The sequence below is a fragment of the Saimiri boliviensis genome, chromosome 10 (assembly GCF_048565385.1).
Source record: "Saimiri boliviensis isolate mSaiBol1 chromosome 10, mSaiBol1.pri, whole genome shotgun sequence".
NCBI lineage: Eukaryota > Metazoa > Chordata > Mammalia > Primates > Cebidae > Saimiri > Saimiri boliviensis.
Genome location: NC_133458.1, coordinates 72,120,086 through 72,143,779, shown reverse-complemented (window position 1 = coordinate 72,143,779; position 23,694 = coordinate 72,120,086). Strand labels below are relative to the sequence as shown.

At 38.0% G+C, this 23,694-nt stretch overlaps 1 non-coding gene across 1 annotated transcript; it reads right to left on the bottom strand.

Annotated features, from left to right (window-relative positions):
- Positions 1-18,113: 18,113 nt before the first annotated feature.
- Positions 18,114-18,176, bottom strand: LOC120365484 (U7 small nuclear RNA). The gene has a single exon (XR_005580411.1). It is a non-coding gene; the product is annotated as a U7 small nuclear RNA (small nuclear RNA).
- Positions 18,177-23,694: the final 5,518 nt, after the last annotated feature.

Below are 23,694 nucleotides of genomic sequence, written 5' to 3'. Positions count from 1 at the left end.
TTTCCTCTATATTTTTGCTCTGCTCAGCCATTCAAATGAAAATTATAGTTAATTGCTCACAAATGTCTGTCTTATATTCATTCTTGTTTATTTATTTACTTTTAGGTTTTATCTTTATTTTTTTTGAAACAGTTGGATTGAATGATATTTATTTGTATTGGGAAAGGCAATCTTCCTTAATCAAATTTATTTATTTATTTAAACGTTCATCTCTTCAAGAAACTCCTCATAGACACACCCAGAAAAGATGTTTAACCAAATATCTGGGCATAATGTGGCCCAGTCAAATTGACATATATAATTAACCATAGCATGTATAAAGCCTTCTCTGAACCTTTTACATAATTCCTTTATTTTACCCATAGCACATTTTCTAAAATCTATTTAGCATTTATTTAATTTGTAGGATATTATAATTAATTGCTCACAAACGTTTTCTTTACATTCATTCTTATTTATTTTTATTTTTTATCTTTTTAAAATTTTCAAATCAAGGTCTTGCTCTGTCATCACCCAGATTGGAGTGCAGTGGCTCAGTCATGGCTCCTGCTTCAGCCTCCTGAGTAGCTGGGACTATAGACATGTGCCACCATACTCAGCTATTTATTATTATTATTATTGTTGTTGTTGTTATTATTATTATTATTATTGAGACAGGGTCTCACTATATTTCCCAGGCTGGTCTTGAACTCCTGGGTCAAGCAATCCTCCTGCCTCAGCCTTTCAAAATGTTGGGATCACGGGCATGAGACACCACTCCCAGCATTCATTCTTATTTATACGTAACACTAAGTTTCACTCATTTCTTTGCCCACAACTGTTCCTGTATCCCATTACTTATTACTGAATTTATTTTTCTGCTTTCTGGAGTAAACTCTCTGTGAGAAGGTCTGCGTATGGTAAATTTTTTGTCTTATATGTTTCCATTTGAAAAATTTTGGTTTCAAGTAACAGAGAAATCCATACTCAAATGTTTTTTAAAAGGTAGCTCCGTGCACAAAGATATCATATAAAGAAAAGGTCCTTTTCATCATCCCACCCTGACATCCTCTACTTTTCTGTTCTGCTCTGGGGTTAAGTCTTCTCTTGGCAATGAATGCCACAGTCCCAGGAATCACAAGAAGACATGACAATGTCCAATAGAAGCAGACTCTGCCTCTTCCTCTCATCTCTTTAAAGAAAAGGAGAGCTTTCATATAAGCCTCCTGCTAGACTTCTCTCATCTATTTGGCCAGGACTAAGTGACCCAACCCTTCTTATAACCAATTACTGTCAAAAAGGAAAAGGATTACTACAATTAGAGTAGCCTAATTAAAATTTACCTTTTATTGGGCCCGAAGGTGGGGACAAATGCCACTATCAATTTGGAATATGGATTATGCTTGGTTGGTTGGCTGGACAGCACTTCCACGAAGGGCTCTCCAGAATGCACTTAGTCTCTACAGAGAGTTGTGTTTGAACCAGGCAAAGCAGGCTGCAGCATGGGTAGTGCCCTGGGACAGAGAGCTTGTGCTCATACTGTGTTCACATTTATGGGGAAGCTAGGGCAGCACAGAGATACTTAACCAGTCCTGTAGCAATAGGAGTTCCCCATCAGGGGAATGGACTTGCTGGTGAGAATATGTGGAACTTGGACAGCAGCCATGTAGGGGAAGTTTACTTTCCAGTTCTGGTGTCCCAAAAGACAAAATTCCAAACACCATACTCCCAAATGTTGAAATCCCAAAAGATCAAAATTTCTGAAGTCCAAACATCCTAATGTCTTAACTCCAAGAAATCACTGTTACAGAATAGTTGTCTCATGTAAGGTTAGTTCTTATAAACTGTGCAATTCCCCAAAATCTATCCTTGTACCATTTTTTTCCATATGTCATATTTTCTCCTTAGTTTTTTTCTTTATTTTAGTTTTTTCACTATTTTAAATGTCAGCACTATTTTTTACAATTTGTTATGCAATGTATTTAATCTTCACATTATTTCCAGTATTAAAACTCTGAATTGTAGAAACAGTAGAGAATTCTAACTTGTTTTATGCATTTTTTACAAATTTGACTCCATGAAAGTGCATTATCACAATATTGACTTTGTGTGTAAGCACTGTGTGTGTGTATGGGAAAATGTTGAAACTTCCTCAATAAATGAAGAGCTATCCTTTCAGTGAAAGAGAAAATTTCTTAAGATCTCAGCTCTGGGGCAACTGCATAACCAGTGGCGACCCATCATGATTTACGATCAATCTCATCAAAATACTTAGGTTGTTCAGACTACAGTTATAAAAGTGGGTATCCATAACTGGCACTACAATGATATGCAGTATGGTAGATAAACTGTATTTATGAATAAAGTTTATCTGTTTATAACTATTATACTCATGCAACTGTCTTTGGTATATACCATAGTGTTAATGCTTGCAAAAATATATATGTTATTGTTGCCTATTTTACTGGGTAAATGGCCTATAAAGTGGTCTGACATGTTTTTATATGTTTCTCAAATAAATCCCCTTTTAAGAATGTAAATAAATATCTTAAAAATTTTGTAAAAATTTTTCCAGAATTATAGCTTGGGGATGTTTATTTTTCAGAATTTCAACAGTCAAGGTTTTGGTGTTCAGAATTGTGTCTTTTGGATTAAAATCAGCACCCACCTCACAGCTCTCCCTGGTGAGCCAGCCTGTTTGCTAGGATGTCTAAGGAAGTAGGGGCCAAGTACTGGGATGTGTGACAGAGTTTGTCTTGCCTCATCCCTGAATCATATTGGGAAAGAATGTACACCTCGATCAAAGAGGACTCTACCAGCAGCAGAGAATACTCATTTGTCTGGACCATGGGGTGTAGATGCTTGAAACCCTCACCAACTATGACCAAATCTTTAAACTCAAAAGTTATTTTCCTTCAACAGTGAAGATTTTGCTTCATTATCTTTTTTCATCCAGTATTGCAGATGAAAAATCTGTGGATTTTCAGTTTAATTATCTAGAGTAGCTTTTTAATTTTCTCTTTTCTTGAATAAGCCAAAATATCATAAAGTTGTGTGCATTTGTGAAGTTGTTTCATTCCGTGTAGCACATAGTATTAGCTTTCAGTCTGAGAGCTCATTTCATTCTGTAGGTGTTATTTCTTTCATTTATTTAGGGATCTGCATCATTATCTCTATTTTATTCCTCCAGAACCACCTTGGGAAACCACATATCATTAAAGAGACTTCAAAACTTGCAGACATTTCATCCAGATTTCTTAACTTCTCTTGTATATTTCTATTTATTCCTTTGTGCTCTATTCTATAAGAATGGAATACTTGGTGCCAATTTCTAACTCACTGCACTTAGCGCTTTAGTTTTGTCCTTTCTTCTGCTCAGCCTAATATTGTTTGTTTTTTTACTTTATTATTGAAATATAGCATAAGTACAGAAAAGTTCATGAACCCAAAGTGTACAGCTGGATAGTCACAGTGTGAGCCTGTATGGTGTCTCACATCTATAATCCCAGCAATTTGGGAACCCAAGGTGGGTGGATCACTTGAGGCCAGGAGTTTAAGATTGTCCTGGGCAACATAGCAAGACTCCATTTCTACCGAAAAAAAAAAAAAAGAAAGAAAAAAATCACAAAGTGCAAAGTGAACCCAGCTGTGAAATCCTCACAGCTGCAGAAAGAGGGCTGGGCCAGGAATGTTGTCTTTGTTTCATTAGATGTGGTATATGTTTCTGTACAGTAACTTAGTGAAGTGAAAAAAACAAAAAGCAGAAAGTACTACTAGACTCATCTTTAAGTTAGTTTGCAATTATGGTAAGTGCACATTCCATAGAAGCAGACATTCTGGTCCTGAGACAAAGAGTTTTGTTCAAATGAGTAAACCCTGAGATCCTCTATCATTACAAAGATCTAGTTCACTCTGATATTGCTAACATTCCTAGTTATTTCCCTTCACTTGTATGATTACCTTCCTCACCCTTTTTCCTCTCTATAATATCAATGCATACTATTTCATGGAAAAACCCAATCAAGGAAACATTTTTCTGAAATGTCAACCTAAAAGGAAGAAGCTGAGGACAAAATTAATATAGAGTTTTTTGAGGCTAAAATTGAAGACTGCAGCCCAAGACATACTTCAAATTGCCTTGGGGAGTGCACCAGAAGATAAAATAGAGATTCAGTTTTAAAGAAAAAAGGACAAAACAGAAGAAGAGTAATTAAAAAAGTTGTTTGTCAAAAATTTTTATTGGGATGAGGCAGGACAAGATGACTGAATAGAAGCTTCCACCGATTGTCCTCCCCACAGGAACACCAAATTAAACAACTATGCAAAAAAAGCACCCTTATAAGAACCAAAAATCAGGTGAGAAATCACAGTACCTAGTTTTAACTTCATATCACTAAAAGAAGCACTGAAGAGGGTAGAAAAGACAATCCTGAATTGTCGACACCACCCCTCTTCCATCCCCTGAGCAGCAGCCATGTGACACAGAGAGAGAATCTGTACGCTTGAGGGAGAGAGAATGCAGTAATTGTGGAACTTTGCAATGGAATGCAGTGCTGCTCATGCCAGGCAGAACTCAGTCAGCACCATGGAGGAAGCATTTGGTCCAGCTTTAACGAAAGAAGAATCACCCATCCCAGTGGGGTGATTCTTCTTTGGCTAAAGCTGGACCAAATGCTTGAGTTTCAGCAAGCCTTGTTACCGTGGGCTGAAGTTCCCTGGGGTCTAAATAAACTTGAACAGCTGTCTAGACCTCAAGGATTGCAACTCCTAGGCAAGTCCTAGTGTTGTGCTGGGCTCAGAACCACTGGACTTGGAGGGGATGCAGCCTAGTGAGACAGCAGCTAGGGTGGCTAAGGTAGTGCTTGTGCTACCCCTCCCCCAACCCCAGGCAGTACAGCTTGCAGCTTGAGAAGAGACCCCTTTTTTCCACTTCAGGAGAAGAGAGGGAAGGGCAAAGAGGTCTTTATCTTGCAACTTGGATATGAGCTCAGCCACAGTAGCATACAGTACTGGGCAGAGTCATAAGGCCCCCATTCCAGGCCCTAGCTCCCAGATGAAATTTCTAGGTACACCCTGGGCCAGGAGGGAATCCACTGCCTTGAAGGAAATGACCCAGTCCTAGTAGGATTTATCACCTGCTGACTAAAGAGCTCTTGGGCCCTGAATAATCAGCAGTGGTAATCAGGTAGTACACGCAATGGACCTTGGGTGAGACTCTGAGACATGTTGGCTCCACATGTGACCCAGTACATATACAGCTGTGGTGGCTATGAGGAGACACCCCTTATGCTTGAGAAAAGCAGAAGGAAGAGTAAGGGGGACTTTTTCTTGAGGTTAGGTATGAGCTCAGCCACTATGGAGAAGAACATCAAGAGGGCTCTTGGGGTCCCCAGCTCTAGGCCTTGGCTATCGGATGGTATCTCTGGACCTATCCTGGGCAAGAAGGAAGCCTGCTTCCCTGAAGGGGCTGTCTCAGGCTTGGCAGCATTCACCCAAGCTAACTGAAGAGCCCTTAGGCCTTAAGTGAATGTTGGTGGTACCCTGACAGTACTCCACATGGGCCTCTGGTGTTTGCGCAAACATGGAGAGACTCCTTTGCCAGGGGAAAGGGGAAAGAAGAGTGGAAAAGACTTTGATGGGAAAGGGGAAAGAAGAGTGGAAAAGACTTTGATGGTTTTGGCCCCAGCTTAGCTGCAGTGGAATAGAGCACCAGGTAGGCTTCTAAAAATTTTGACTCTAGGCCCTGGCTTCTAGACAGCATCTCTGGTCTGAGCGAACTTGGCATGCTTAAGGGAAAAACACAAACCTGACTGGCTCTACCACCTGCTGATTGTAGAGCCCTAGGGCCTTGAGCAAACATAGGGAGTAGCCAGATGGTGGTTAAAGTGGGCCTTGGGCAAGGCCCAATGCTGTTCTGGCTCCATGTCAGATCCAGCGTAGTCCCAGTGTTAGTGGCCACAGGGATGCTTGTGTCACCCAACTCACAGCTCCAGGTGGCCCAAGGAAGAGAGAGAGACTTTGTTCATTTGGAGGAAAGTATGGGAAAGAGCAAGAGTCTCTGCCGGGTAATCCATAAAATTCTTGCTGATATTATCCAAGAGCACCAAGGTGGTACCTTTGTGAGTCTGCAAAAAACCCAGCATTACTGGGTTTGGGATGCCACCTTTTGCAGATATGGTTGCAGAGAGCAAAAACGTAGATAGCAACACCCAAGTCTTTTAGAATACCTGGAAATCTTTCCTGAGAAGGGCAGGTACAAATCCCAGAGGGCAAAGACTACAGTAAATACCTAACTCTTCAATGCTAGACACAGATGAATATCCACAAGCCTCAAGATCATCCAGTAAAACATGCCTCACCAAACAAACTAAATAAGGCATCAGGAATCAATGCTGGAGAGACAGAAATATGTGACCTTTCAGACAGAGAATTCAAAATAGCTGTTTTGAGGAAAATAAAAAAAATTCAAGGTAACACAGAGAAGGAATCAGAATCCTATCAGATTAATTTTACATAGAAATTGTAATTATTAAATTGCAATTATTAAAAATAAGCAGAAATTCTGAAGTTGAAAAATGCAATTAGCATATTAAAGAAGGCATCAGAGTTTCTCTTTTTTTTTTTTTTTTTTTTTTTTTTTGAGACGAAGTCTCACTCTGTTGCCCAGGTTGGAGTGCAGTGACATGATCTGGGCTCACTGCAACTTCTGCCTCCTGGCTTCAAATGATTCTCCTGCCTCAGCCTCCAAAGTAGCTAGGATTACAGGTATGTGCCAAAATGCCTGGCTAATTTTTATATTTTTAGTAGAGATGGGGGTTTTACCATGTTGGCCAGGCTGATCTCCAACTCCTGATCTCAGGTGATCTCCCTGCCTCAGCCTCTTAAAGTGCTGGGATTACAGGCATGAGCCACCACACCCAGCAGAATTTATCAAACAGAAGAAATAATTAGTCAGCTTCAAGGCAGGCTATTTGACAATTCAATCAGAGGAGACAAAAGAAAAAAGAATTTAAAAGATTAAGGCACACCTGAAACATGTAGAAAACAGCCTCAAAAGGGCAAATCTAAGAGTTAATTGACCTTAAAAAGGAAGTAGAGAGAGAGAGACAGAGGTAGAAAGCCTTTTCTAAAGGATAATAGAAGATTTTTCAAACCTAGAGAAAGATATTAATATTCAAGTATAAGAGGGTTATAGAACACTAGGCAGATTTTTTTAAATTGCATTTTAGGTTTTGGGGTACATTTGAAAAACATGCAAGATTGTTGCATAGGTACACACATAGCGGTGTGATTTGCTGCCTTCCTCCCCTTCACCTATATCTGGCATTTCTCCCCATGCTATCTCTCCCCACATCCCCACCCCCCATCCCTCCCCATTTCCCCCAACAGACCCCAGTGTGTAGGGCTCCCCTGGAGAAATAGGAACTCTTTTACACTGTTGGTGGGAGTGTAAATTAGTTCAACCATCATTATTACAAATATAGTATTATATGTGACTACTATTCCCTCAATGTGGGGAAAGAAAGAGAGGGTTTGTGGAAGGGATTTGGAGAAGCAGATGATGACCTTGAGATCTAAAAAATAAGATATAGGGAGGGCACATAGAGAGGCATAGGGAGGATATCCCAAGCAGAGAGAGCAGCAAGTAAAGGGGGCAACAGGGAATTTAATGGAATCAAGGAATGCCAGTAGCTGTGAAGGGCTGCAGTACAGGAGGGTTGACAGAGAGGAGTGACCATAATGATGTATGAGCCACATATTCTAAGGTCTCGTATATCACATGAAGTTTAGCTCTTATCCTAAAGACAATGGAAGTTATCAAAGCATTTTATTCAAGGATCAGCCTTTCACTTTAGAAAAATCTCTCTGGCAGGTGGAAGAAAAAGAAAATAATAGGTAGGCAGATTGAAGGCAGAAAGACCAGTCAACATTCCAAGAGACAAGTCAGCAGTCAAAGCATGGTGGGGGCCCCTAGCCGAGTGTGTAACTAAAGCTTGTTCCGAAGAGCTGGAGAAAGAACCCACGTTCAAACCACCTGGTTATATCGTTAAAGTCTCTCGCCACTCCTTGTTTGTCAGAACATTACTTGAGCCAATTTTTTAAACCATAAGCCTGAGGAACAAGAATATCACATACATTGAAGAAATTTTAATTTAACTTTCCTAAGGGCTGGAAACTAACTTCTTGCAAAGTTCAGCACATTCCTCAAAGCTGCTCTCACTTCCCTGCCTGGCTGAGTCAGGAAGGAAAAGGGCTTCGTTGCTAAGACAACTCGATCCAAGGCCCTCCACATTGTCTGCCCTCTGCTTAAACCTGCAGTGATTGCTTGGAAAATTACAAACCTAAACTATAAATGCCACTTCATTATCTTTTCCAGAAGTGCCACTTAGATCTCCCTTTCTAGCAACTTTTTGTTACCAGTTTCTCCACCCCAAACTCTCTCTTTTCTAAAGGAAACTTGGACTTTCCAGTCCAGCTAGATTTTATTTTCTGATACTTTCAGACTACTTTTGCAATTATTCTATTTGTTTGAAAAGCATTCTGAGAAGTAGAGAGGGAAAGAGAAAGGATGCGTCTGATCTAATATATTACTCAGGTCTAGGTGCTATGAAGCTTATGAGTACCAAATCTACATTCCTTTCCTTGTTAAAACATGACACCATATATTGAGTAATAGCAATATTATATATTAGCATCTGGATTTCAACAAAGTATTTGGCAAAGTTTCAGGATAAGGAATAAAGTGAGGAAATGAGGACTGGATAAGGTTGTATGGCTAGCATGATTCAAATCTGACAGTATATACAAGGTGTTGATTAATGAATTGCTGTCATATTGTGTGAAGGGCTCTAATTTTAACCCTTTCCTGTTCCTCAAATGTATAATCACTTAGCAACATATGCTGTTAATTGTGCAAATGACCCAATTCATTTAGTGCAGCACTAGGCACTTAGTAATTGTTCAATAAATGCTGTTGAGTTTAATGGAGAGGAAACTGTTGATACTTTATGTGTCCAAATCACAATTGTAAATGAGTTCATTAGGCTGAAAGTCAAAATACAAATACGATGATATTGAAAAGGGATAAATGAATTTTGTGCTTTTGGGGTCAAATAATCAATGGTAGAACTATAGCACTTGGAAAGCCCAATTTAACATATACATTAAAACATGTCTTTAAAAAGTTAGCACTACAGGCTAAATATGGATTAATAGACCGTTTCATTCTCCTACAAAATTAATCTAGGTTACAGAATGTCATGTGCTGATCAAGGATGTTCATAGCCTGTTGGCTTCTGTACTGTTTAGATAACATCTGGAAACTGTATTTCATGCTAGGCACTGCATTTAAAAAGGATCATTAATCAACAGACCATAATGCCAAGGGACTCCTATAAGAAATAGGTAAAGATATTTGGATTATATGCTCAGATTATTTTTTAGAAACTTTTTTTTTTGAGACAGACGTCTCACTCTGTCACCCAGACTGAGTGCAGTGGCATGATCTCGGCTCACTGCAACCTCTGCCTCCCAGATTCAAGAGATTTTCCTGACTCAGCCTCCCAAGTAGGTGGGACTACAGAGGTGCACCACCATGCCCAGAAAATGTTTGTATTTTTTAGTAGAGATGGGATTTCACCATGCTGGCCAGGCTGGTCTTTAACTCCTGACTTCAGTTGATCTGCCCCCCTCAGCCTCCCAAACTGCTGGGATTACAAGTATGAGCCACCACACCTGGCCTGTTTTTCAGAAACTTGAGCAGGAGTAGGGGTGATAATGGGATTCTTCATGATAGCTACCTCTGCATATCCAAAAGCTGTTATCTGCAAGCAAGATTCAAATTTTTCTTAGTAGTTCTAGCTTAGCTCAACTAAGCTAAATTTAAAATAGCTTAACTAGGGGCTTGAAAAAAAATTACAAGCAAATTTTTGGCTCTAGATAAGAAATATTTCTTTACCAAATAAAATGATTGACAAATGAAACAGTGATGTCCCCAAAGTAATAGTAAAATGCAGGTAACTTTTAAAGCAAAGTATTGCATAAAATAGTTTAATGGGTATTTTAATGTTTGTAAATTTACTAAGCAGCTCCCCTGCAAGTACTCCATATTTTGAGGTTCGATCCATCTCTAAGACTGTCCAATTGTAATCACAGTTATGTTGACAGAAAGCCAAGAACAAAACAGAGAGTTAAACCACTGTCCACCACTATCATCATGCAGACTATGACACATAGGGTTTAAGAAATACTAATTCAAGGCCAGGCACTGTGTCTCATGCCTGTAATCCCTGCACTTTGGGAGGCTGAGGCAGGCAGATCACTTGAGGTCAGGAGTGCGAGACCAGCCTGGTAACATGGAAAAACCCATTTTTACTAAAAATACAAAAATTAGCCAGGTGTTGTGGTGCATGCCTGTAATCCCAGCTACTTGGGAGGCTGAGGCAGGAGAATCACTTAAACCCAGGAAGTGGAGGCTGCAGTGAGCTGAGATTGCACCACCACATACTCCAGCCTAGGCAACAGAGCAGGATTCCATCTCAAAAAATGAAATAAATAAATATGAATTCTGTGGAATTCCACAAGTGTTTTTGGATTTCTTCTTTTGAACTAGGCACTTGTAGGTGCTGAATTTGTAATTAAATAAGACTTAGGGCTTGGCCACAGGAAGTTTATAGTCTTGTGTTGAAAAACGTCCCAAATAGATAATTTCAAGATGCCTCCTATAACAGTGCCTGCTATAGTCAGCATTTGTATTAGTCTCTAATTGTTGCTGCAACAAATTACTGAAATTTAGCACATTAAAACAGCAGATTTTTTGTTTTAAATCTTGCTCTGTCACCCAGGCTTGAGTGTGGTGACATGATCATGGCTCACTGAACCCTTAACCTCCCGGGCTCAAGAAAAGCTCCCACCTCAGCCTTCCGAGTAGCTGGAACTGTAGGAATGTGCTACCATGCCCAGCTAATTTTTGTATTTTTTTGTAAAGGTGGGATTTCACCATGTTGCCTGGGCCAGTCTTGAACTTCTGGGCTCACACGATCCTCACAAAGTGTTGGGATTACAGGTAGGAGCCACCACGCCCAACCAACAACACAAATTTATTCAGTTTTGGAGGTCAGAAATCCAAAATGGCCACAGAGGTGGTACCTGTGAGTGAAGTGAATCAGCTGGGACATAGGGCAGGAGGAGGGCCTAGGCCCTATGTACATGAGGAAGCTGCAACTGAGCTCCAGCCAGTTTTTGCCATATAATATTTAGCCCAGAGTTGTTAGATATTTCAATTTTTCAAGAAGAACTGCAAATCTGGGTATTTATTATAAAGAATCAAAAACTTTCACACTTGCAACTCCTGTCAAACACCTCTGTGGACCAATTTGGCCCACATTCTACTAGTTTGCAAACTCTAGTTTAAGACAAAGAAAAGACTTGGCTAATTAATCAGTGGTTCTTAACCTGGAGTCTGGAATAGAATTCAGGAGCCTATGAGTCTGAATGAGAAAAAAAAGATGTATCTTATTTTTATTTATGTAACATAATTTATATATCTATTTATAGATCTCTATATTTAAACACAGAAAATAAATACTATATCTTTATTTTACTAATCTCTAACAGAAATTTACTATCTCCTCATTTATGAACATCAGTCACAGACCACAATGCTATTGGGAATACCTGGAAATATCACCCATAGAAATCACAAATATTTTCATATTATACTATAGTGTTGCAGTGTCTTAAACTGTCTTCTACACTCATCTTCCCTTTGAAATGGGCCATTTGTGTATCTACCCTAGATCTTGTTGTGTAATATACTAATGAAGATGCACATACAACACTATTATCATGGATTTGCTTTTATTTTAATATTTTAATAACTATATTTAATCATATTTGCTTATCTTTGTAATGATATTTTATTTAACAAACTTAGAAAGATTATTCTGAGATTTCCATAGACATCATAAGACTACAAAGGGATTCATAACACACGTGTCTCTGTCTCTTTCTCTGTCTCACACACACACACACACACACACACACACACAAACAGATACACACAGACATACAGACATACACACCCACACACACACACGCACATATAAACGCACACAGACACACACATACATGCACCAACTTTTGAACCAAATAAGGGGAATGAAGGAGAAGGCAAGACAAAAGACTCCTCAAAAATTTTTGATTAAATGTTTATTTGTTGCCACCTGGCACTTGTCACTCTGTAACTGTCACTGAGGCACTCTTACTAATTCTTTCAGACTCTCAGATGCTGCAGTTAAATCTAATTTCAGTGACTAGGAATGACTGAGTCTTGGTAAAAAAACAACAACAACAACAAAAAAAAAAACCCAGAAGCCTGCTGTTGTTAAACTGTATTGTTAAAGTGGGCTACTCTAGAAAATGCATTTTATTCAGTAAATCAGTCACACAGGAACTTAGGCTGTATAGTTAGATCTCTTTTGTTTGAGATCTTGCTGTGCTAAGGAGCTTCTGATAGCTTGCTCGCCATTCCTTTTAGCTAAAGACTCTCTGCTGGTGGATGATCATTGGTTTCTTTGCAGGTCTGGGAAATGTGCCTGGCTTGCTCCCCGATATGGGATGCCTGCTCAGCTTGCTGGGTTTTGCAAAGTTGAGCTCAGTTGTGGGTTTTTCTTGCTTCCAGGAGACTTGGGTTGGCTTTTCACATTCCTAGGTCTCGTGTATCTGAAAACCTTCAGCTTGGCTTTACAAACGATCCTATAACGTAACACTAGCTCCTGAATGGTAACATAAGTTTGGTAATAATAATAAAAGAAAAATAGGGAGCTATCAGAGATTGTTAGCATGGGCACATGAGTTAAGCCATATTGCAACAAATCTGTTTCAAGGGTAATAATCTTAGTTTGGACAGAACTGAATTCAAGACCTCAGCCTCTCTGGCATTTCCCACACCCACTTCCTCTAACTGTGAAACTTTCCAGATATGTACTTGAATGATATATGTTCCCAACTAGACTTCATGTGGTCTTCTAAAAGAAAGTCTCCTCTCAACCTCTTTTTTCAAATACCCCTATATGTTTTGAATTCTAGGTAGCTGAATATTCTCCAAAGTTATATACAAGAAGGTTCCCATACCTCTCTATGGTCTTGAAGGACAGAGATTATTGTTTCTTCTGTTCATCAGATATCTCTAGCCTGGCACATGAAAGGTGTTCAAAACATATTAGTTGCTTTAACAAATAAATGAATATATGCAATATGAATAATTATAATTACAATGCTTTCCTCAAAGATTATTGAAAGAATTATTTGAAAACATTCATTAACTTGTAAGTCCTATGAAAGTGAATAAATTAGATTCACTAGTGCCATTAAACCATGGTTAATCCCACACCTTCTCTTTATGTTGTGTCCAATGAGAAGTGCAGAAAGCACATTTATACAAACTCTAATAGTCTTTTATTTGTACAAAAACCCATTTCTAAGCAAAATTGTACAAGTGACACGTTTTCTACTTGCTGCCATTCAAACCTCCTTTTATCAGTGCTACTCTATTTTGAGGGGGTCTCAACTTCCAGGAGCCCAAAGCCCTCACAGAATCTTGTACATTTTACATAATTAGTTTTGAAGATTCTCTCATCCTTACTGCAGACTCTGAGCATTTGCCACTATTGCCTCTTCCTCATAACAACTTATTTTTCCTATCTTATATTCTTCCTCAGCATTACAAAGCCAATCTGAAAACTTTGTATGTGGTCATGGTATCAGCAGGTTACTATTTAACATGATATTTCCTGGGTGGTGCGTGTCTTTCTTTAAGAGCAGCTACTTCAGCCCTCTTGGAAAAATGGCAGGAAAATATTGTATCTTCCAAGATCACTTCAGATGGTACTGTGTTGGCAGCTGCCTATTTTATCTGTGCATAAATCCTGCCCCAGTAACACACACTGAGGTGTTTCTCATCTGTGTTCCTAAAGTGGATAAGAAACTAGGTTCAGATGGTGAACTAGGAGACTCAGGCAAATTGCCCCCTCTCTCTCTGCCTCAGGTTCTTCAACTATAAATTGAAAAAGTGGGGAAGGCAGTGCCCTGGATTTTCTCATATTTTCTGCACCTAAAAGAGTAATGATTCTGGGATTCACTGGAATACACTTCATATAAAATAAACCAGATTAAAAGGGAAATCCTTAAGAGATGCTGCTGTTTTTCTCACACTTACCATCAGACTCTTTATGATAATAGAGTAAGAGCCAAAGGCATAATATATATTTTTTTGTATTATATAAGCTTTATGAAAGCAACAAAGTGATTTTTGAAGAATGACCAGCCAGGCATGGTGGCTCATGTGGGTAATCCCAACACTTTGGAAGGCTGAAGCAGGCAGATCACTTCAGCCCAGCAATTTGAGATCAGCCTGGCAACATGGCAAAACTCCATCTCTACAAAAAATTAGCTGGGTGAAGTGGCACGTGCCTGTGTCCCCAAATACTCAGGAGGCTGAGATGAGAGGATTTCTTGAGTACAAAAGTTTGAGCCTCCAGTGAGCTGAGATCACGCTACTGCACTCCAGCCTGGGTGAGATCCTGTATCAAAACAGAAAAAAAAAAGAATGACCAAACTCATCCTCCAAAGAGAACCAAAGAATACAAATTTTACTGAACTGTAAAGTATATATTCCACATTACTATTTTTATTTCCTCCACTTTCAGGATCTTGTAGTACCTAGAATGATTCTTCAAGCCACTTATTCTTTGTGATAACACATTTCTGTTGCAGGTCGCAGTATACCTACCCTGAGCTGAGTCTTCATCCTTATCAGGATGATGATCTTCAATGTGAGAAACAAAGATCTAAATTTCCATTTTGTGTGTGTGTATGTGTGCATGTGTGTGTGTGTGTGTGTGTGTGTGTGTAGGAATTATTTCCTAGTTGATATTCTCTCTACACACAAAAGCACAAATACCATGAAACTCTCTATTAAATGACATGAAGTATGCCTGTTGCAAGATGAGATTGTAATGCTATCATTCAATCAGTTTGTGTCCTGCACAGCAGAGGCACCTATACACCGATATATTAATCAGGGCAAGGGTAAACTGCTGCATCAAAGAGGAACCCCCACAACCAAAGCTTACAGGCTTAAATAAACAAATAAATTGACTTCTTGATCATGTCCCAGCCTGAGATACATGTCACCAGCTGATACCTCTGCTGCATAGTGACCATTTAGAAACCCAAGGTAAAGGTGGCTCACAACCTAAATTCCACATCTGAGCTTAAAAATAGACCACAAACTGGTAATTTTATCACTTTGTAGTTTAAAATATGATCCACAAATCCTCTTACCTCTTCACCCTATATATTTGCCTCTCTTTTTAAAAAAATCATGGCATGGTGACTACTTTTATACCATCATATGTAGTGGATGAACTGTTAATAAAATATAATACAATTCTCATTTTTTTAGGTTCTATTGAAGGAACAAATGAATCTGAAGATTCATTTATTTCCTTGTACCGTATGTATGATTCTTCTGTCCATTGACAGATGTTGAGGATTGATAGTAAAGCTCTACCTTTTTCAACATCTTATTTGCAATTGTGTTGATACACCAATATCAGGCTGTTCTTTCTACAGCAGTGACTAAACTTCAAAATACAAAGGAATGTGTTCTTTTGTGTTCTGTTTTTGTTGACACTGGATTTTTGTTCCGAACAAAAATAAAAACTTTTCTTTTTTTTTTTTTTTTGTTAAGTAGTGAGTTTGACCAAAAAGAAAACATAAAAAGACAACAATGGGTTGGTATAAGCAAGGAGACAGTGGTGACTTTTTATTTTTATAGTGCACTATGAAAGACAGTTTTCTAAAATGTTTGAAGGCTGCTACGAATGAAATACTTTTAAAGGTCTATGACTTTTTTAAAGATCTGACTTGAAGTATGATCAGCATTCATTTTTGAGGGATGAAAAGTAAGTCAATTTATTCAGTAGCATATTTACCAGCCTAGAAGATAAAAAGGTATGCTATTCACATTCATAGAACCCAAGTTTCTTTTCTGCTATGGAGAACTGAGATGTTTTATCGGTTCAAATTGTCACATGGTTTTTTCACGGGGCTAGATCTCTTGGGCAAGGAGTCCCACAGCAGCTGAGCAAACACTCTGGGGTTATGTGTAGTTCAAGACCACCACAAGGGTTGCTGGAGGAGGGTAGGCCAGCCACTCTGTGGGATCTGAGGGAGTGGCTTCTGAGAATTAGATGGTCTCAGGGGCCACATAAGCCTGACTGTGCACACCTGCCTTCAGTCTGGTCATAGATCCCCGCTAGGGTGCTGAGGATCCTAGATCAGCAAGGTCTCACAACCCCCCATCCCCAATCAGGTTAACTCTGGGATCCCCTGCCATGCCCCTGTCAGAGAGCCAAGACACAGACACTCAACACTTGGCCCTACCTCCCAGAAAACTGCTTCTCAGTCCTCCCATGGCTGTCCCAGGGTAATTTTGGCCCAAATCATTTCCTGTTACATTTCCTTTCTCCATTGCCGTGTAGAAAAGTGTGATGGGGCATGAAAAATAGAACTGTGAGCCAAATAACACACTCTATTTGAAAGGAATGATCTGGTATCCTTCAATAAAAAATAATTGTGCTTGTAATATCAAATCTTTGGCTGCAGACTTGCAAAAAACCCAAAAGGCCACAGGATGGAGTGGTATAGACTACAGTGTGGTAGAGAACAGAGACACGAGAGATTGGAAGTACCTGGGAAGAGAAAGTTCCTAATTAGAAGGTGTGGTTTAGTGTTCTTGAGGGCACTCCGTTATAGTCAAGGCCAGTCCATGACACAAAAGGTTGAGGTGAGGTTAATGATATGTATAATCTCTGTTTATATTGTCTATAAAATTAATTATACTAATTAACTAATAGTTTATTAAGAATGATTAGAAACCAGTCTCATATCTTGTAGTATATTCATTATTAACAGAAATATTTGTAAACTGAGGTGGCTACATATATGAATATATTAGTTCTAAATATTCTTGGCTGATAATTCAATTAGAAAGCAGTCATTCTTTTCTCTAGCATGTACACTCATGTACACACACATAGCATCCAAAGAAGGACTGAAAAGAGAAAGATGAGTAAGGAAAAACAACAAAGGAAAAAGTAAGGCAGAATTGAAAATCAAAACAGAATTACATCTGAAATGATGTGATTAATAAAGTAGCCAAAGAAGGGCACTCAAATATCAAAGTAATACAAGAACAGAGACATTTGCCAAAGCTCCAAGTAGAATAAGGGAATCATTTCACTGTACAACTACAACAATATACGTACAACTACAACAATATACATACAACTAGTCTTCCTTTCTAGTCATAACAAAAATTACTTGAAACATATACAGAATGAAGGAAAGAATTCTGGTTTTAAATACTGAGAATTCAAGGAGAGTAAAGTTATTTCCTTCAAAGGCTGAAAATCTTTTATATATACATGTATATATATATATGATCTTATATATATGATCATATATATATATTATATATATATTCTGCGAGTTTGCAAGTAAAATTCCTTTTATCTCTTTCATCTTGAGAGCCTGAAATAATTTAATCTTCTTGCAAAGTTTTTTAAAAAGGGACTGTAAATGTTCACATTATTAAGCATGTATTTAATGGAGAAAAAAAGAACAAGAACAAAAATTTCAGCTGAGGCATTTTTGCCAAGAAGACATCTCTGGAGTGAATTTTGTGATGGCTTGGAAAAACTAGAATAACTAACTTAGGTTAGTGTGAGACCTGGTTGTTTAAAAGAATACTGCACCTCTCTCTCTCTCTCTCTCTCTCTCTCTCTCTCTCTCTCTCTCCTCTCTCCTCTCTCCTCTCTCTCTCTTTCTCTCCTGTGCTCACTCTCTCTTTGCCTTCTGCCAGCATTGTAAGCTTCCTGAGCCCCTCACCAGAAGCAGTTGCTGACACTATGCATTGTTTATAACCTGCAGAATCATGAAACAATTCTAGTATATGGGTTTTCATTGTACTATTCTTCCAACTTCTGAGTAGGTTTGAGATTGTTTAAGGACACTGGGTTATTAAATAGTAAAAGAGGACTATTTTTCTCTTTTTTTGGGTAGAGGGGAGGGGAAGTTCCTGCGAAGACCAGAAAACCTGCTAAACAAATTATGTAAGAACTGTAACTCTCTGTGTTTCTGGTAATAAGTGAAGAAGGGACAATACACTATCTCCATTTTGCAATTGCTACTATACCCTCACAGATCTAAGTGCTGAGCATCACTGGTTATAAAAGAAAAGATAATCAGATACTATATGCCTTTTAAAGAATACACCATTACTATGAAGTAATCTTGTCAAAAAATCAAACCTAAAATTGACCAAAGACCTAGATTAGTCATTTGCAAGCATCAGGATTAGGATAACCTAAGAGGCTTGTTAAATCAGATTGCTGGACTGCAAGTCCAGAGTTTCTGATTAAATAGGTTTAGGATAAAGTCCAATCATTTTCATTTCTAACAAGTGGGAGTGCTGAGCCTACTCCATAATCACCTTTTGAGAGCAAATTTAATAGATCAACCTGCTAATTTACAGAAACTGCAAAGGACAGAGGAACATGATAAATAATACCATGGGGATGCTGTCAACAAAACCAGACTGTGGGCAAGTCTAAAAGAAAACACACTCTGTGTGTCTTAAATAAATAAGTTGCAATTTAAATAAAGATGAAATGGGAATACATATGTTAAAAAAGATTTAGGCCAGGGCCCATAGCTCATGCCTATAATTCCAGCACTTTAGGAGGCCAAGGCAAGTGGATTACTTGAGCTCAGGAGTTCAAGGCCAGCATGGGCAACACAGTGAAACTCTGTCTCTACAAATAAATACAAAAATTTAGCAGAGTGCGATGGTGTGCACAGATCACCTGATCCAGGAGGCCGAGGCTGCAGTGAGCCCTGATCATGATACTACATCCCGACCTGTGGGAAAGAGTGAGACTCTGTCTCAAAAAGAGAGAGAGAGAGAGAGAGAGAGAGAGAGAGATTTAAAAGATATGCCAATCAATTGCAACATGTAAAATTCTAGATTCTTATTTAAAATTCATTTTTTAAAAGTATTTATTACATTTAAGAGAAAATTAGAAATTTGACAGTAGACTGGATGAATTATTACTTTTATAGATGTGTTCGTTGTTTTTGTTTGTTTGTTTTTTTAAAGAGAGTTCTTCCAGCACTTTGGGAGGCCAAGGCAGGCAGATTGCTTGAGTCCAGGAGTTTGAGAGCTGCCTGGAAACACAGTGAAACCCTATCTCTACAAAAAAAAAATACAAAAATTAGATGGGTGTGCTGGCACACACCTGTAGTCCCAGCTACTGGGGAGGCTGAGGCAGGAGAATCCCTTGAGTCTGGGAGGCAGAGGTTGCAGTGAGCTGGGATTGTGCCACTGCACTCCAGCCTGGATGAAAGAGTGAGAACCTGTCTCAAAAAACAACAACAACAAAAAATCCTTTTATGATGCCAGGCATGGTGGCTCACACTTGTAACTCCAGCACTTTGGGAGGCCGAGGTGGGTGGATCACCAGAGGTTGGGAGTTCGAGACCAGCCTGACCAACATAATTAAACCCTGTCTCTACTAAAAATGTAAAATCATCTGGGCGTGGTGGTGTATGCCTGTAATCCCAGCTACTAGGGAGGCTGAGGCAGGAGAATCGCTTGAACCTGGGAGGTGGAAGTTGCTGTGAGCCAAGATGGCACCATTGCACTCCAGCCTGGGCAACAAGAGTGAAACTCTATCTCAAAAAAAAAAAAAGAAAGGAAAAAAAATCCTTTTTTCTTGGTGCCAACGTGTCTTCCAGGCATATTCAAAGTACACATGATGATTTCTTCATTATTTTGACATTTAAGATGTCAAAATACTTAACTACCAAACACACACATAATCAATATAAGTTATGTTTTAATCACAAGCAAAAATATAAAAAATTATTTAGTTTAATTGTGAAAGTACCATATATAAAGAGTATATTATAATAATAGCAGCCTTGGAGCCAGGTGCAAAATGTCATGAAAAATTTTGTCCAGCTCATGAAATAAAAATCCACAATCCTTGGGGGAAAAAAAAGAATATATTATCAATGTATAGCTTAAAAAATAACAATAAAATGAAGACCTGTGCATCCATCACCCAGCTTAAGAAATAGAATACTATCAGGACCCCTAGAAGATCCTGAGGGCTCCATATAAATAACCTCACCATCACTGCTCCTGGAAGTATGATGAAATTTGAGCTAACCATTTCTTTGCAGAACTACATGCTTTTGCTGCTTAACATAGTTTTATCTGTTTAGATACTTATATGAATAGAATAACACATATGCATTTTTCTGTTTATTATTTATTGTTGCTGTTGTACAACCTTATATGTTTGAGATGCAGCCATGTAAATATATGCAGCAGTAATCCCTCTATATTCACTGCCATATAATATTCATTTGAACAGATAGTTCAAGATTTATCCATTTTTGTGTTGATGGATGTTTCATCTCTTCTTTTCCATTGTTTCAACCGCCTTATTTGTTTGAGCTATTACCTCCTTTACAAAGTTACAATAGAATAGTGATGGAGATCAGTTCTTCCTGACTTCAGTGGAACATTTCCCATTAATCATGATGCTAGTTTTTGGGCTGAAATATACATTTATATCATGGTAATAAAAGGTATCCATATATTGCTATTTAATTGAGTGTTTTTGTCAAAAATGATTGCTGAGTTTTGGCAGGTGCCTGTTCAGCATTTATGGAGATCATGGTGTGATTTTTCTCATTAGTTCTTCCAATTTAATAATTTTTGATATAGAAGTGTCATTGATTCATGAAATGAATTCTCCTTGCTAATGACACTTGAATCTTAAAATTTGTTCCTAGAACTTATTTAGGAGTTTAGTATCAATGTCTACAAGTCAAATTGATCTGTAGGTCTTTTCTTTAAAACAATATGTCAGAATTTGGAATCAATGTCATCTTCATGTCATAAATAATTTGGAATAGTACTTTTTAAAATGCTGTGGGCTGTCTAAATAGCATTAATATTGTCTTTCCTTTAAGGACATGGTATAACTTTCCATAGAAACAAATGGTTCTAAAGCTTTTCTTTATTAATTTTCTCTATTTCTTCTAAGAAGGTTGTTTTGTTTAGATTTGTCTATGTCTTTTCTGATTTCAGTGTGGATATGTTATATTTTCTTAGTTATTGTTGTCCAGGAGTCATGGCTATACCTATGATCCCAACACTTTGTGAGGCCGAGGCGGGAGGATCACTTGAGCTAGGAGTTGGAGAAAAGCCTGGGCAGTATACAAAACCTCGTCACCACAGAAAATACAAAAATTAGCCAGACACAGTAGCTGGTGTCTGTGGTTCCAGCTACTTGGGAGGCTGAGGTGGGAGGATCACTTGAGCCTGGGAGGTGGAGGGTGCAGTGAACCAAGACTGAGCCACTACACTCCCAGCCTGGGTAACAGAGCCAGACTCTATCTCAAAGAAAGGAAAAAAAAAGTTATTCTTCTCATTCAGATTTCCAAATATGTTTTTATGGAGCTGAGTGAAGTTCTCATGATTCTTTTAATTTCCTGTTTCTGTCTTTATTTCCCTATTATTTCTTCTTTCATTTGGTTTTTTTTTATGTTTTTTTGATTAGCTGACTTAGTATTTTATCTATGTTATTGTTGTTTTAAGGAACTGTTTATATTTAGTTATTAGTATTACGTTTCCATGTTCTAAATCACTAATTATTTTATTTAATTCTTCCATTTGCTTTGCTTATCTTTTTCTTTTTCATCCAGATGCTAAAACTTTATTAGTTTTTCACTCTTTGAATTCTAAGAAAATTATTTAAAGCTATTGAATTTTCCTCTAAATGTTGCTTTAGTTCTATCCCATTTATATGGATATTTACTATTTCCATTATTGTTCTTTTATAGAAGTTCTATGATACTAGTTTGTGTTTCCTTGTCAACCCAGTTGTTTAAAAAAGAACTTAATTTTTTTAATGAATTAATTTGTAGCCCTTTATAATCTTAGTCATTGTATTACACAATGTTGGTTGTATTATTTCTGCATTTTAGAATTTAATTAGTTTTCTTAACTGACCTAACATCACAGTACTTTTATATATATATTGAGAAAGCACCTAAAAAGATACTTTTTATATTTTAAGAGTACAGATTTTGAGAAATATATGTGTATATATGTATCTTATCTATCCTATTAACTATTTTCTTTTTAGTTCTTTTTATCTTTATTTATGGTCCTTTTGACTTATATTGACTGCTTCTTCCCTACCAAACACATGGCAGAAATGTTCCTCCCAACCCCTTTTAGGTTAGAGATAGCTATATTAACTGTTTAGGATGATAAAATGTAAGCCAAAGTAATGTTTGTCACTTCAGGTAGTAGCCTTTACAGGCTGATGCACAATTTATTATGTTCCCACTTGCTTGCCATGGTATCCAAAAGAGAACATTTCAAATAAAGGAGGATACATCAGCTTGTATACCTCAGTAAAAAAGACATTGAGAGCAGGTCCCTGCTGACTCATGACGGACATGTAGTGAGCAAGAATTAAGTCTTTGTTAGTTTAAGCTACTGAGATATAGGGATGTGTTCGTTATTTAGCAGAATAAACATAACCTACTCTTCCCTATTACAGAAGTAGGGAGTGCAACACTCTTCAAATTAGATTGATTCAGCAGCCCAGTGACATTTATCAGACTGAATTTTTCTACTGTTCACTCTTGAGTCAAGCTTCATGCTTATAACAAGAGATGCAGCAGTTCCAGAACTCATATTCAGACAAGAAATAGCAAATTCAAGAAGAAAAAGATCTTTCTTCCAATTTTCTCTTAGAAGCAGGGAAACTCCCTGATGTATTCCAGCAGATAGCCCTTTATACATCATCAGGTAGAATTGTGTCACATGCCCATTTCTGAACCAAGCACTGGAAAAGGGGATGGAATTTTTATGATTGACTTAGATTAATGATCTATGATGAAAGAGATGTCGGGGTGCTAACCACAATGATTTCTGCCAATAGCAAATAATTTCTTTGAGTATGTACACTCAAATGCAGGAGCTACTATATTTAAATATTTTAATCATAATAAGAAATATACAATAGAAGCCAGGCATGGCCTGCATTTGTAGTCCCAGCAACTCAGGAGGCTAAGGTGGAAGGATCACTTGAACCCAGGAGTTTGAGGCTACAGTGAGCCATGATCACACCACTGCCCTCCACCCTGGACAACAGGGCAAGACTGTCTCGAAGAATAATAACAAAAATACAAATAAATGCACAAGATATAGATGTACAAGATATAGATGGGAGAACTACAAAATTCTGATGACAGAAATCAAAGAACTAAATAAATGCAAAGATATTCCATGTTCACGGACAGGAAGACTTGGTATTACTAAAATATCAGCTGTTTCCAATTTGATCTACAGACTCCATACAATCTCAATTAAAATTCTAGCAAGTCATTTTGTGGATATTAACAAGCTAATTCTAAAGTTTATATAGAGAGGCAAAAGACTAAATAATCACAAATTGAAAGACAGCAAAGTTGAAAGAGTGGCACTATCTGACTTCAATGCTTACTATAAAGCTATAGCAATCAAGACTGTGGTACTGACAAAATAATAGACAAAATGGA